The sequence below is a fragment of the Giraffa tippelskirchi genome, chromosome 1 (genome assembly GCF_054371585.1).
Source record: "Giraffa tippelskirchi isolate mGirTip1 chromosome 1, T2T-mGirTip1v1.2.pri, whole genome shotgun sequence".
In the NCBI taxonomy this organism is placed as follows: Eukaryota; Metazoa; Chordata; class Mammalia; order Artiodactyla; family Giraffidae; genus Giraffa; species Giraffa tippelskirchi.
The window spans coordinates 177,995,128-178,009,468 of NC_137275.1; the positions used below are offsets into that span (position 1 = coordinate 177,995,128).

Here is a 14,341-nt window from a genome sequence, read left to right on the forward strand (position 1 = left end):
GAGCCCTCAGCTCAGCCCGTATCCCCTCATCCGGCTCGGGTCTCTGTCCTAAGAGCGTGAAAGGCCTTCGCCCAGGACCGTCGCGAGGGTGGGACGGGATTTTGGAGGGGCTGCCGCCTTACCGCCGCCCTGGCCACTTACTGTTGCTTGTTACTTGACTCTCGGTTCAGAAGGGCCGACCTCGGGCAGCGAGCACTTATGTGCCTTACAGCCTGAGTGCCTTCTGAAGTCTTAGGCAGAGACTAGGTCCAAGTCTTCTAAATCCGATTCTGCTGCTGTTCGCTGTGGGTATGCATTGTGTCCAAGACAGCGCTGGGCTCTGGCAGGAGAGAGGTTAGAAATCAGGGAACTCTCACTGTGGGGGCTGACTTGAGGAGAGTTTTGTTCTTGCTCTGGAGGAATTAGACCACAAGTGGATAGGAAGCTGTTTAGTGCTTACTGAGTGTCTCCCACGTGCTGGGTTTTAGTAATTGTTGCCAACTCCTGCCCTCCAGCAGCTTTAGCTAGGGGGTGGGGTGCCACAAGACAAGAGCGGCTCCAATTCCAGGCAGAAGTATCCAGATGAAGCGATGAGGGCTGGGAGTGCACACAGGGAGAGATAATGATGTCCACTCAGGTTGGGAAGAAAATTGAGTGATGCCTCAGCTTCACTAGATATTAAAAGATGGCTGGGATTTATACATGCGAAAATGGAGGAGAAGAGCAAAATCAGAAAGGGCAAAATCAGCCTCAACAGGTTTCAAGGTAGCTTACAGAGTTAAAGGATTTTGTTTAAGTCAAGAGTATTTAAAGTTGGGAGAGAATTGTCAGGAGCCTGCGGTTATATAGTTAATTATAATTGAGTCCTAACAAAGCTGTCAATTAGACAAATCAAAGGAGGAAGAAAGAATGCTGTATTTTTGGGGCTAAATCAAATATAGCCCTACTTTCCTCGGCCCTATTTTTCTCTTTAAGTTAAAGAAAGTGAATTAAAGCACTTTCAAAGTTTTGGTTCATTAGAAAACTAGTTGCCTACTATCCCACAGCTGGTCAGTTCTGTGGGAAATAGTAGAGTAAAATATAGTTAAGAATATTTGAACAAATTTTGTTAGCTTTATTCTTTGTGCTTTAATATCCACATTTATTGTATATAAAGATTCTCATAGATTTTTATTGTGATAATTAATTGAGGTAATACCTGCATATTAGCTATTAAATAAGTTTGGGAAACACTGTACGTTGTACCCCTCTCTCATAAATTCACAAACAGGTTAGGTTCACACTAATTTGCAAAGATTCCTGTGGTTAAGAAACTTGTTGGTGGGAGAATGGAGAAATGGGGAAATGACTGGTAATGAGTATGAGGTTTCTTCTCAGGCTGATGAAAATGTTTGAAATTGAAAAATAGTGAGTACAATTCTGTGAATATACTAAAAACAACTGAATGGTACACTTTAAAAGGATGAATTTTATAATGTGTTACTGTTAAAAGATAGACACGGTCATATTAAAATTGCAAGTTTATTTGAGCAAAAATCAATTTGAATTTGGACAGTGCCAAATGGAAAGTAACAGGAGCTCAGGAAGGACTTTTATAGAAAAGGTGGAGACGGCTATAGTTTGAGCAGGTGTCTTATTTGGGAAAGCCCAGGTGACTGTTCCTGATTGATTGTCCTTAAGATTCTGATTTCTTAACCTTGGGCATTATAAGCTTAAGTTTTGGTTTACTTAGGTAAGCTACTAAGGAATTGACGCCACCTCAGTCTAGTGGTCTCCTTGTTTTGTTAATTTAACATGACTTTTATCTCAGTAAAATTGTTATGCAAAGAAAGAAAGAAATTTGTTTGCTTAAAGAGCTGTTTTTTTCTTCATAGCACCTCAATCCCAATTTAGGAAATTCTGGGCTAGCAGATTTCTAAAGGCCCTACCAGTTCAAAACGTCCATGACAACACAGAATTTGCATTGTTTGGTAAAAAGAAAAACCCCCAAGTTTGATGTAAAAGTGAGAATTGTCTCTTGTACTAAATTCTTAGGCATATATTGCCTGCTTCCTTACATAAAGGACATTGAGTAATATAATGAACAAAGGCTTCCACTGTGTATTTGTATAAACTGTGGAAAATGTTCTTCAATCCTAGACAAAAATTAAGAAAACAATATTAAATTGTGTTTCAATAAAAGCCTGACTTGTATTCCTGCTCAGTCTTCGTTCTCATCTCCTTACCCCATCCAAGGTTGGGTAATCTTGTGTCCTCTGGTATAAAGCATTTTACAAGTTTTATCTGTTCTGATTTGGAGATTTCATTCCTGTTGGAGGACAGGGAAGGAATGATTTGACTTGCTAGTTATTATCTCTTGTGAAGTTTGGCCACACCCTGTACATTGGAGTAACGCCACACTTCCACAGTGTACTTTCTGGTCTCCTTGACCCCCAACTCTCCTCCCCAGCACCTCTAGTGTTTCCTTTGAAGGATGGGCTGGAACCCTGTGCTACAGTCTCAGAATCTGTGTGTCATGGCACCTGATAGTAGCTCTGTTTCTATCTAAGATATTTTCTAATAGTACTAAAGAGAGAAAGATGTAGCATTAAGATCTAAGTTTCAATAAGTTGACATTTAAGAAATTATGTAACAGCCTAGAATCCTGAAAAAGAATGTGATGAATTTTAAGTTAGAAAAAGTGACCGCCTATCTGGAGGAATGTAATAAGAAACAGATTCTCTTTCCTTTCAAACAGAACTATCTTGGCCCACACTGTAAAAGGAGCTAAAATTGGTGAGAAACGAGATATAACAGTTTATTCTGGTGTGCTACTAAAAGTTCCTGTCTTATAGTTGTAGATTTAAACAGTCTTTCATTAATCATACCTTTCACCCTTTGCCACTTTTTGAAGAAAGTGGAATGATGTCAAACAGGTGGTTTTTTAAAAGAGCAAAATAGATACTGCAAGAGTTTATTCAAAAAAATTTGCATGCCTAACTGTATATCAGGCACTGTTTTAGGTTCAGGGTTACTGCTTTCAAGGGGCTTAGATTTCTAGTAGAGGGGGAATAGACTGTTGTTTAGTAACTAAGTCATGTCTAACTCTTTGCCCCCATGGACTGGAGCTTCCCTGTCTTTCACTATCTCCCAGAGATTGCTCAGATTCATGTTGATTGAGTCGGTGATAGAAAATAAACAGATAGATAAAATGATTTCTAGTAGTGATAAATATGCTGTGAAGGAAACTGGAGGGTAGCATAAAGAATTGTGTGAGTAGTGAGAAGTGGTTCTTTACATAATGATGTTAAGAAAAGCTTCTTTGAGAGGATAAAGTTCCGAACTGAAATCTAAAGACCAAAGGTGCTGTCCTTAGGAAAGATCAGGGTGGGGACCAGAAAATGCACAGGCCCTGAAGCAAGAAGAACCTGAAAGTCAGTGTGATTGCAACATAGTGAGCAGGTAAATTAGCCAGGGCTAGGAGAGTCAGAAAACAATAGAATGGGAAAGACTAGAGATCTCTTCAAGAAAATTAGAGATACCAAGGGAACATTTCATGCAAAGATGGGCACAATAAAGGACAGAAATGGTATGGACCTAACAGAAGAAGAAGATATTAAGAAGAGGTAGCAAGAATACACAGAAGAACTATACAGAAAGATCTTCATGACTCAGATAACCACGATGGTGTGATCACTGGACTAGAGCCAGACATCCTGGAATGTGAAGTCAAGTGGGCCTTAGGAAGCATCACTTCAAAAAAAACTAGTAGAGGTGATGGAATTCCAGTTGAGCTATTTCAGATCCTAAAAGATGATCCTGTGAAAGTGCTGCGTTCCATATGCCAGCAAATTTGGGAAACTCAGCAGTGGCCACAGGACTGGAAAAGGTCAGTTTTCATTCCAATCCCAAAGAAAGGCAATGCCAAAGAATGTTCATACTACCACACAATTGCACTCATCTCACACGCTCACAAAGTAATGTTCAAAATTCTCCAAGCCAGCCTTCAATAGTACAAGAACTGTGAACTTCCAGGTGTTCAAGCTGGTTTTAGAAAAGGCAGAGGAACCAGAGATCAAATTGCCAACATCCATTGGATCATCGAAAAAGTGAGAGAGTTCCAGAAAAACATCTACTTTATTGACTATACCAAAGCCTTTGACTGTGTGGATCACAACAAACTGTGGAAAATTCTTGGAGAGATGGGAATACCAGACCACCTGACCTGCCTCCTGAGAAATCTGTGTGCAGGTCAAGAAGCAACAGTTAGAACTGGACACAGAACAACAAACTGGTTCCAAATCGGGAAAGGAGTACATCAAGACTGTATATTGTCACCCTGCTTATTTAACTTATATGCAGAGTACATCATGCGAAATGCCAAGGGTGGATGAAGTACAAGCTGGAATCAAGATTGCTGGGAGGAATATCAGTTACCTCAGATACACAGATGACACCACCCTTACGGTAGAAAGTGAAGAAGAACTATAGAGCCTCTTGTTGAAAGTGAAAGAGCGTGAAAAAGTTGGCTTAAAGCTCAACATTCAGAAAACTAAGATCATGGCATCCGGTCCCATCAGTTCATGACAAATAGATGGGGAAACAATGGAAACAGTGACAGACTTTATTTTGGGGGGCTCCAAAATCACTGCAGATGGTGACTGCAGCCATGAAATTAACAGACACTTACTCCTTGGCAGAAAAGCTATGACCAACCTAGACAGCACATTAAAAAGCAGAGATGTTACTTTGCTGACAAAGGTCCATCTAGTCAAAGCTATGGTTTTTCCAGTAGTCGTGTATGGATGTGAGAGTTGGACTGTGAAGAAAGCTGAGCACCGAAGAATTGATGCTTTTGAACTGTGGTGTTGGAGAAGACTCTTGAGAGTCCCTTGGACAGCAAGGAGATCCAACCAGTCAATCCTAAAGGAAATCAGTCCTGAATATTCACTGGAAGGACTGATGCTGAAGCTGAAACTCCAATACTTTAGCCATCTGATGCGAAAAACTGATTCATTGGAAAAGACCCTGATGCTGGAAAAGATTAAAGGCAGGAGGGGAAGGGGACGACAGAGGATGAGATGGTTAGATGGCATCACTGACTTGATGGACATAAGTCTGAGCAGACTCCGGGAGTTGGTGATGGACAGGGAGGCCTGGCATGCTGCAGTCCATGGGGTCACAAAGAGTCGGACACAACTGAGCAACTGAACTGAACTGAATTCAGGAGAGTCGGACACAGCTGAAGCGATTTAGCACACACACATGCAGGTAGTACTGAGCCTTGCAAAAAGCCACATAAGGATTGTGGATATTATTGTATGTGCAAATAGAAACCAGTGGACCTTTAAGAGATGTATGCTTTCATTTCTGTTTTAGATCACACTGACTGCTGAATAAAAAAAAAAAGTTATTGTAAGAGGGTAGGAATAAAAGCAGAACTATTAGGCCACTGTAGTAATTGAAGCAGGAGATAATTCTTAGAGTGATGGTGGAGATTAAAGAGGACAAATTCAGAATATATTACTAATGGATTGGATGTGGAAAGTGAGGAAAGCAGGAATTAAATATCATTTCTAGATTTTCACCTTGAGCAACTTAGTGGAAAATGTTGCTATTTACTGAGGTCAAGACAAGGGGGAGAAGTAAGTTGGAGGTTTGGCAGGTGAGTCAGGAAGAGAATCAAAATTTCTGTTTTCATATATGTTTAAGGTGGATATTAGGAATAACTCCCCTTGGTCCATTGCTTACTAAATTAAATGTCATACCTGTAAGTATTCCATTCAGCAAATATTCGTTGAGGGGTTAATAGTGCCAGACACTGTGACAGGCATTAGGTACATAATGTGGTAAACAAAAACAGACGTGGTCTCTGCTTTCAAGGGGTTTATGATTTAGTGAGAATATCAGACATTAAATATCACCAAAAAGTGTGTAATATCTGCATTACTAGTACTGTGTAGTTATATTAGTACATATCCATTTATATTCTAAATCTGAATATATTTGAGGAAAAATCATGCGATTTAGTCAAATATGTAGTACATAATGTAGAGCACGTAACTTACATGAAGAAGACTTCAAGAAAAGTGTAATAAGTTTTAAGAGAAACATTTTGACCATGGAATATATCACTGGGAGCCAGACACAAATTCTTTGAGATCCCTCGTTTTATAGATGGGAATAGATGGCATAGAATGGAGAAGGGAATTATCCGAGAATACTGGCTATTAGCGTCTGTGGGGTGGGGGTGGATCTGAGGAGTCATTTGCTTAGTTGTTTCATAATGATGTATGATAATGTGTTTAGGGTCTTTTGACCCCCAAAAGAACATAAACCAAGGTAGCTCAGGAGTAGGGAGCTAGCTAGATAGCATCTAACAGGGAACATGGAAATCCAAGGATAGGAAATTGAGCACAACCTCAGGGACTGCTGTGGGAACTGGAAAGCTGCCAGGAACCAAGACTACTTTTAGAGACTGTCTCCCTCTGTCTCTCATAGCTTGTCTCTGTACATCTCTTACCTTTCCCATTCTCTACCACCAGCTTCCTCTTACTCATGGTTTCTCTGCACCATAAAACTTCCTCAGCTCCAGCTCATCTTGACCTGATTATCTGTAGAGCCCACCACCCTCTGGGTATGTACCTGTATGCCTGTGCATATGATTGGGTCCAGCCTATCTTTTGTCCTGGGTCAATAATTCTTACAATGTTTGCTAAATTATGTCTTGGTCACCACGGGAAATGTGGTATGACAGTGGTACAGTGGGAGAAATAAACTTTTCGTACTTTTTTTTCTGATTAAAAATACGTTGCATAAGTAGGAAATTATTACTTATTATTTGTACATTTTTTTCTGATTAAAAATACGTTGCATAAGTAGGAAATTATTACTTATTATCCAGTGAATAAGAAAATTTTTTGAGCTGAGCACTGTGCTAAATTGTGTACAAGAAGTTCACATTCAGTCTGGAAATACCATTAGTACACACATGAAATTATTAGAGTTAAGTGTTAAAGTTTTCAGTTCTGACTGGAATAGTAGGACATTAACCAAAAAAACAACATGGCCTGGAGTTGTTAGAGAAGAAAGGCTTACTTAGAGTTGAGATGGAACTTAATTTTAAGCCTTGAAAGATGTTTGGGATTTATGTCAGCTGGAAAGAGGGCACTAAACATTACAGGCAGAAGGCTGTGTTCAAGGTATTATTATATAAATATAGGCTTTCCTTGTTAAAAAATAATAGAAGATCAGGGAAGGGGAGGTAAGAAGAAGACTTAAGAAAATTTAGAACTGAAATAGCAGGAAGCTGTTGTGGACCCTTGATTAAAAGAGTGACATCATGAAAAGTAATTTAAAAAATTAATCTGGCAGTCATATTGATAACAGAAGAGAATGAACCTAATCGGCAGTTGTAGCAGTACAGTTTGAGGCAAGCAATGGAGGATATCTGTAACTTGTAAATGAGTCAAGAAGAAGGTGCAGTGTTGAATCCAGGTAGTGGGTATATAGATAATCATTTTACTCTTGGCTCTTTCTTGGCTGACGATATATTTTATGTATATACACAGGCACATATCCATCTTCCAAGGGAAAAATGTGACAATTGTAAGAATGCATTTATAAGTTAAAGTTGCAGTTGTCATTTAAATGTTTTTAAGGGATGGTCAATTTCCAGGCTGTTTTGGAAATAAAAATTTGAAAATAAGATTTTTAAAATTAACATACCTTTTTTATTTGGAATGACCTTTTTGCTTTTGCAGTATCAGCTCAGATTTAGTTTATTCCCTTTCAGTAGTACAGGATATATATATTCTGTTTTAGTAATTCTCTAAAAATACATTAATTAGAAGGAATCTTTATTTTCTTTAGAAAAGAAAACAATACTGGCTTTTCATTAACCAAATTGAGGTTTTGGGAGGCTTCTGTAGCAAAATCTCTTTTAACTTCAAATATCCTATAATTCTATGAATATTTTAGTTTTAGATTAGGGTGTGTAATTGTTTTTTCAAATGCTAGTTGGTCTCAGAAGTTGCATTTTTCCCTTGTGGCTGGAACATGTGCTTCCCGATTACTTGCCTGTCTTTAGTAGGCACATGGCCCAAACCAGCAGCCAACCCTTGATGTTTCTAATTACTGCGTAATTCTGCTCAAATATTTCTAGGTTACACTAATACCTTCTTAAACCCAATATACTTGGCTTTTAGTAATCAGTTTTGGGTTTTTATTAATTTTATATTTTCAGAGTTTTGAAATAAGAATGCAAAATATGACACATCCTTATGTCTTTATTAAGGATGATATCTGTGCTATTTATTTTCATCCTGTCAATATCAAGTGTTATTTTGAACTAATTTACCTTTATCTGTTCAATTCCATTTTATGAAAATAACCAGTTTTAAACTATTCTTGAAGAACCAGAAATTAGGTTAGAATCAAATTATAAAAACAAAGCATTTCTAGAATTCACTGTCTTCTTTTGTATAAAACATTAGGCCTTGGAGAGTTTTTTGTACTCTAACTGTTGAATGACCCAATTAATCCATTTTAAAAGCTCTGAAAAGACAAAGACCTTTAATTGCCACATTAATTGCATTTGAATCATTTGCCCTCATTCTTAATGAAGGCATATGACTTAATGTCTATTTGTAGACATTTCTTTAAAAGTATACAGTGTTTAAGAGTCTAGTAAGTTTTTGTTGTTTCAAAGAAAGAAAAATGTGTACAAATATAATGATGACTAAGGTCATAAATAAAGTGTGGAAAACGTGATGTATATAGGTCCCCTATCCTGTTCTAGGAGGGTGGCAGTTCCTCTCAAGAGAGGAAATGTATTATTACAGAGGAATGCTTGGTTAGGAGGGGGAAGGGCATTACTACTAGAAGACTTCAGGCTGCTCTCTAATCCATTTTGTCAGAAATTTCAGAAGGCTTTTGGAAAGACTAGAAAGAAATATGTCAAAATGTCAATACACGTTCTGACAGGACAGTGGGAATATTAGATCATTTTTCTTCTTTTCCAGATTTTGGGATTTCTTAATGAAAAAGTGAATTATTTTAAAAATTTAACTTTGGGGGTCACCCCACTATAAATTTGACCTTCACTAGTAAATAGGAAAAAATAAACCATTATATTTTTAACAAACCTTTCATTGTTATTGGAGTTTTAATTGTGACATATTTCATGTTTCTGTTCTAAATAGACCTTTGCTCCAAGAAACTTTTTTTCCAAAAATTTCTAGGTCCAAGTCAGACTTTTGCCTGCCTGTTTACTTTTTGCTAAGCCTGTGCTTATGGGGATCATGTATTATCCTGAGTTATCTTTGCTGTCCATCAGGTGGATTTTCTGCCCTCATGTGACCTTTGTATTGGAAGATAGTAGAAAGTGGCAACAACTTGAGCACTTCAAAAGATCACATCGGTGTCACATAGAAGATCTTCTGCCCTCACCTTTGTTTTCTTGCTTGTCTTCTTCATTCTAATGAGGCTGGGGACCTAACAGGATCTAGAAGGGAGGGAGTTCAGCATGGTGTGGCATGGCAGAGAAGAGAGGGGTGTTGTGAGAAAGTCTCATTAGCGATTGGGCCCATCCTTGAATTCAGTGCTTCCAAGAAGGTAGCTACAGCCTATAAACAAGGGATTTTTTAATTTCTGAAACTTAAATGGAATTTCTATATGCTGAAAATGGCAACTCACTCCAGTGTTCTTGCCTGGAAAATCCCATGGATGGAGGAGCCTGACGGGCTACAGTCCATGGAGTTGCAAAGAGTCAGATATGACTGAGCAACTTCACTTTCACTTTTTCACTTTTTCAGAATTTTTAAGTCAAATGTTAAAACTTTAAGACACCTTTTTCCATATAGCATTAGAAAGCGTGCCACACGATAGTGTTTTATGAAACTAAACTGTAGCTGCTGCTGCTGCTAAGTTGCTTCAGTCGTGTCCGACTCTGTGCGACCCCATAGACGGCAGCCCACCAGGCTCCCCTGTCCTTGGGGTTCTCCAGGCAAGAACACTGGAGTGGGTTGCCATTTCCTTCTCCAATGCATGCATGAAAGGGAAAAGGGAAAGTGAAGTCGCTCAGTCGTGTCCAACTCTTAGCGACCCCATGGACTGCAGCCTACCAGGCTCCTCCATCCATGGGATTTTCCAGGCAAGAGTACTGGAGTGGGTCGCCAGTGCCTTCTCCAGTAATATCATATTCCCTGTTATTGTTTTATGGATTAACAATATCAGTTTTGAGCTTAAAAGGATGTTGGTAAGAGGTAGAGAATCTTTTTTATTCATTCATTTCTCCCCAATACCAATCTTACCTTCAATCAAAAAAGCTCTGCTGTCATCTATTTTATATTCTGAAATTATATAGATTTCATTTAAAGAGATTGATATCTATGTGTGTGTATATATGTACATACACACATATATAGGCATTGTATTGGATCTAGCTGCCTGAAATGCAATATTTTCATGTCCTTGTCACTTTTGATTTAGCACTCTACAAACAGCCCCTGATCAATTCAGCTTTATCTTTTTTTCCAGTTAGCTTCATTCTAGAATAATGACATGCCTCTGCTGATTATCTATATCACTAATTTATTAATTTTTCTGGGCCCATAATGCTGCTTGGCAACATTTTTCCTTTTCTGTGATGTTTCTCAAATTGGCATGCTGAGATTTAAAATAAGTGGCATGAGAAAAATATCCTGTGCTCTGAGAAATTGTCTACTTAGATCCCTTTTAGGAGATTAATGATGCATATTAATATATTAAAGGTTTCATCAAGTCCAGTAAGAAATTCTCTTTAAAGGGAACCCGCTTGCTGCTGTTGGTGGGAATGTAAGTTGTTACAGCCACTATGGAGAACAGTATGGGGGGTCCTTAAAAAACGAAAACTAGAGCTTTCATATCACTCTGCAATCCCACTCAGGGGCATATATCCAGAGAAAATCATGGCCTGAAAAGATACATACACCCCAGTGTTCAAAGCAGCACTGTTTACAACAGCCAAGACATGGAAAGAGCTTAAATGTCCATTGACAGAGGAATGGATAAAGAAGATGCGGTGTGTATATATATCTATATACACACATGTACACACGCATATATGTATACAATGGAATATTACTCGGCCATTAAAAAGAATGAAATAAGGCCATTTGCAGCAACATGGGTGGACCTAGGGAGTGTCATACAAGTGAAATAAGTCAGAGAAGGAAAAATATATGACATCCCTTATATGTGGAATCTTAAAAAGAAATGATACAAATGAATTTACTTACAAAACAGAGACTCACAGATTTAGAAAACGAACTTATGGTTGGGGATTGTGTGAAGGGATAGTTAAGGACTTTGGGAAGTTATGTACACCCTGCTATATTTAAAATGGATAACCAACAAAAACCAATTGTATAGCACATGGAACTCTGCCCAGTGTTATGTGCCAGCCTGGATGGGAGCAGGGTTTGGGAGAGAATGGATACATGTATGTATATGACTGAGTCCCTTCACTGTTCACCTGAAACGGTCACAACATTATTGATTGGCTATTCACTTCAGTTCAGTCACTCAGTCATGTCTGACTCTTTGTGACTCCATGGACTACAGCACGCCAGGCTTCCCTGTCCATCACCAACTCACAGAGCTTACTCAGACTCATATCTGTTGAGTCAGTGATGCCATCCAACCATCTCATCCTCTGTTGTCCCCTTCTCCTCCTGTCTTCAATCTTCCCCAGCATCAGGGTCTTTTCCAGTGAGTCAGTTCTTCGCATCAGGTGGCCAAAGTATAGGAGTTTCAGCTTCAGCATCAGTCCTTCCAGTGAATATTCAGGGTTGATTTTGTTTAGAATTGGCTGACTGGATCTCCTCGCAGTCCAAGGGACTCTCAGTCTTCTCCAACACCTCAGCTCAAAAGCATCAATTCTTCGGTGCTCAGCCTTCTTTATGGTCCAACTCTCACATCCATACATGACTACTGGAAAAACCATAGCTTTGACTAGATGGACCTTCGTTGGCAAAGTAACGTCTCTGCTTTTTAATGTGCTGTCTAGGTTGGTCATAGCTTTTCTGCCAAGGAGTAAGTGTCTGTTAATTTCATGGCTGCAGTCACCATCTGCAGTGATTTTGGAGCCCCTCAAAATAAAGTCTGTCACTGTTCCCATTGTTTCCCCATCTATTTGTCATGAACTGATGGGACCGGATGCCATGATCTTTGTTTTCTGAATGTTGAGTTTTAAGCCAATTTTTTCACTCTCCTCTTTCACTTTCACCAAGAGGCTATTTAGTTCTTCTTTGCTTTCCGCCATAAGGATGGTGTCATCTGCATATCTAAGATTATTGTTATTTCTCCCAGCAATCTTGATTCCAGCTTGTGCTTCATCCAGCCCAGCATTTCTCATGATGTACTCTGCATATAAGTTAAATAAGCAGGGTGACAATATACAGCCTTGACATACTCCTTTGCCGATTTGGAACCAGTCTGTTGATCCATGTCCAGTTCTAACTGTTACTTCTTGACCTGCATACAGATTTCTCAGGAGTCAGGTCAGGTATTCCCATCTCTTTAAGAATTTTCTCAGATTTGAGAAAGAAATTTCTCAAATTCTTAAGAATTTAAGATCGGCTATTCCCCAATGCAAAATGTTTTTGGTGTTAAAAAAATAAATTAAAAGTGGTATTAAAGTGTAGTCGCTCAGTCCTGTCTGACTCTTTGTGACTCCATAGACTGTAGCCCTGCCAGGCTCCTCTGTCCATGGGATTCTCCAGACAAGAATACTGGAGTGGGTTGCCATTCCCTTTTCCAGGGGATAAAAATAAAATAAAATAATTTTTTAAAAAATTCTCTGTAACTTTTTAATCCTTTGTTTCCCAATTTATTTGGACATGAAACATTTTCTCTTGAGGAATAGATATTAACACATCATGAAACAGTGTTTCATAGAAAAAAGTTTGAGAAACATTTATAATTGCTTCTTTGTTCTCCACAGTGGCTATTCAGAGACATATACAACCTCACCTCAAGCGCTGAACTCTTTTTGTTTTCAAACCTAATCTCTTATTTATTTCACTGAGATAATGGAGACTTACATTTAACATGTCCAAAACAAAATTCACTATCTTTTTATCATTTAACTTTCCTTTATAGGTATAATAATAGAATATAGTCCATAGGATAATTGTTGAGGGTTGAATGAGGTAATCGTAAAGCAAGTAGTAAAATTCTGGCACATGAAAAGTACACAGTACAGCCCGGCCCGGGTCCCCAGGCCCCCAGTCCACCCGGCGCTGTGGCCAGACAGGTGAAGGGGCGGCCGGCCCCGCACCGTTAGCGCCTCTGCTAGCGTTTCATCCGAGGAGGAGGTGGAGGGACAGGGTGGGGGAGCAGCTCTGGAAAGTTTTCCCGGCTCCCTCTCTTTCGGGAGCTGCGGAGACGAGGTTTTGCTCGGAGCTGAAGTCTGGCACTCCTCTGGGCGCTTCTCTGGGCGAGAGGAGGCTTCCTCCAACTCTCCTGGTCCTCCCTCCGCCCTTGCCAAGATCTTCGCATCTGCTCCTAAGCCTCAGTAGGTCGCCATACTCTGCACCGTCTCCCTTTCCCCCGCAACGCAGAGTCCACCAAAGGGGTTTTATTTAATAGGGACTTTGGTCCAGGAGTGCGATGAACCGAGTGAAAAGACATTTCTCTAGTCCTGCCTCAGTTAAGCTGTCTGCTTTATTTAAGATGACCGTATAGGCACGCTCTATTCTGCTCTTGTAAGTGACTTTTTATGTTTATTTGCACGTAAGACACTCCGAAATCATCTGCTGCAGAACTCTACATCTGGGTATTACAGTTTTATAAAGCAGTATCATAACACTTAAGCAAACCCAGATTCATAGTCTTATTTGGTTTTGGCGTATTCTTTTTGGAGGGAGGATTATAGCTCTTGGAGGCAAAAACTTGAGTTTCTGAAGCTGGTGTGTGTTGTTGGCTGGTAACATGAAAGTATCAAGGTATATAATGCTGAAAGGAATGGGGAAAATGATTTAACCCTGACAGCAGTGTGTGGTGTGCTTTAAATTTTAGCAAGTATCTATTTGTAGTGAACACTGGTGAATTTCACCTCTTTAGACTGCCTTCAGGGTTGACTAGGTATATTTAGAGTCTATTAATATGGCAGTTAATCTGTGGAATGGATATCTTTTAATCCATTGTGCAAATACCAGTCCATTTATTAATACTTCTAGACTAGTCGTTTTTTCCTGCCCTCCCAGCGTTTCTGTTGAAGGGGAAGGGTATTAAAAAAAAAAAAAGAAAAGTACACAGTACATAGTAGCAATTATTATTAAATGACAGTGTCCCCTGTTAGATTGCAAGCTTCTTACGGGCAAAAACCGTGTCCTCAAAT

General features: G+C 39.2%; 1 protein-coding gene and 1 long non-coding RNA gene across 7 annotated transcripts in view; one reads left to right on the top strand and one right to left on the bottom strand.

The window, feature by feature from the left end:
- RECK (reversion inducing cysteine rich protein with kazal motifs) overlaps window positions 1-14,341 on the top strand; it is a 78,096-nt gene that overhangs the window by 443 nt on the left and 63,312 nt on the right. The window lies entirely within an intron of this gene.
- Window positions 515-14,252, bottom strand: LOC145513549 (uncharacterized). Its single transcript, XR_014059488.1, has 2 exons — window positions 12,475-14,252; window positions 515-1,177 (listed from the first exon to the last, which is right to left on the bottom strand). It is a non-coding gene; the product is annotated as an uncharacterized LOC145513549 (long non-coding RNA).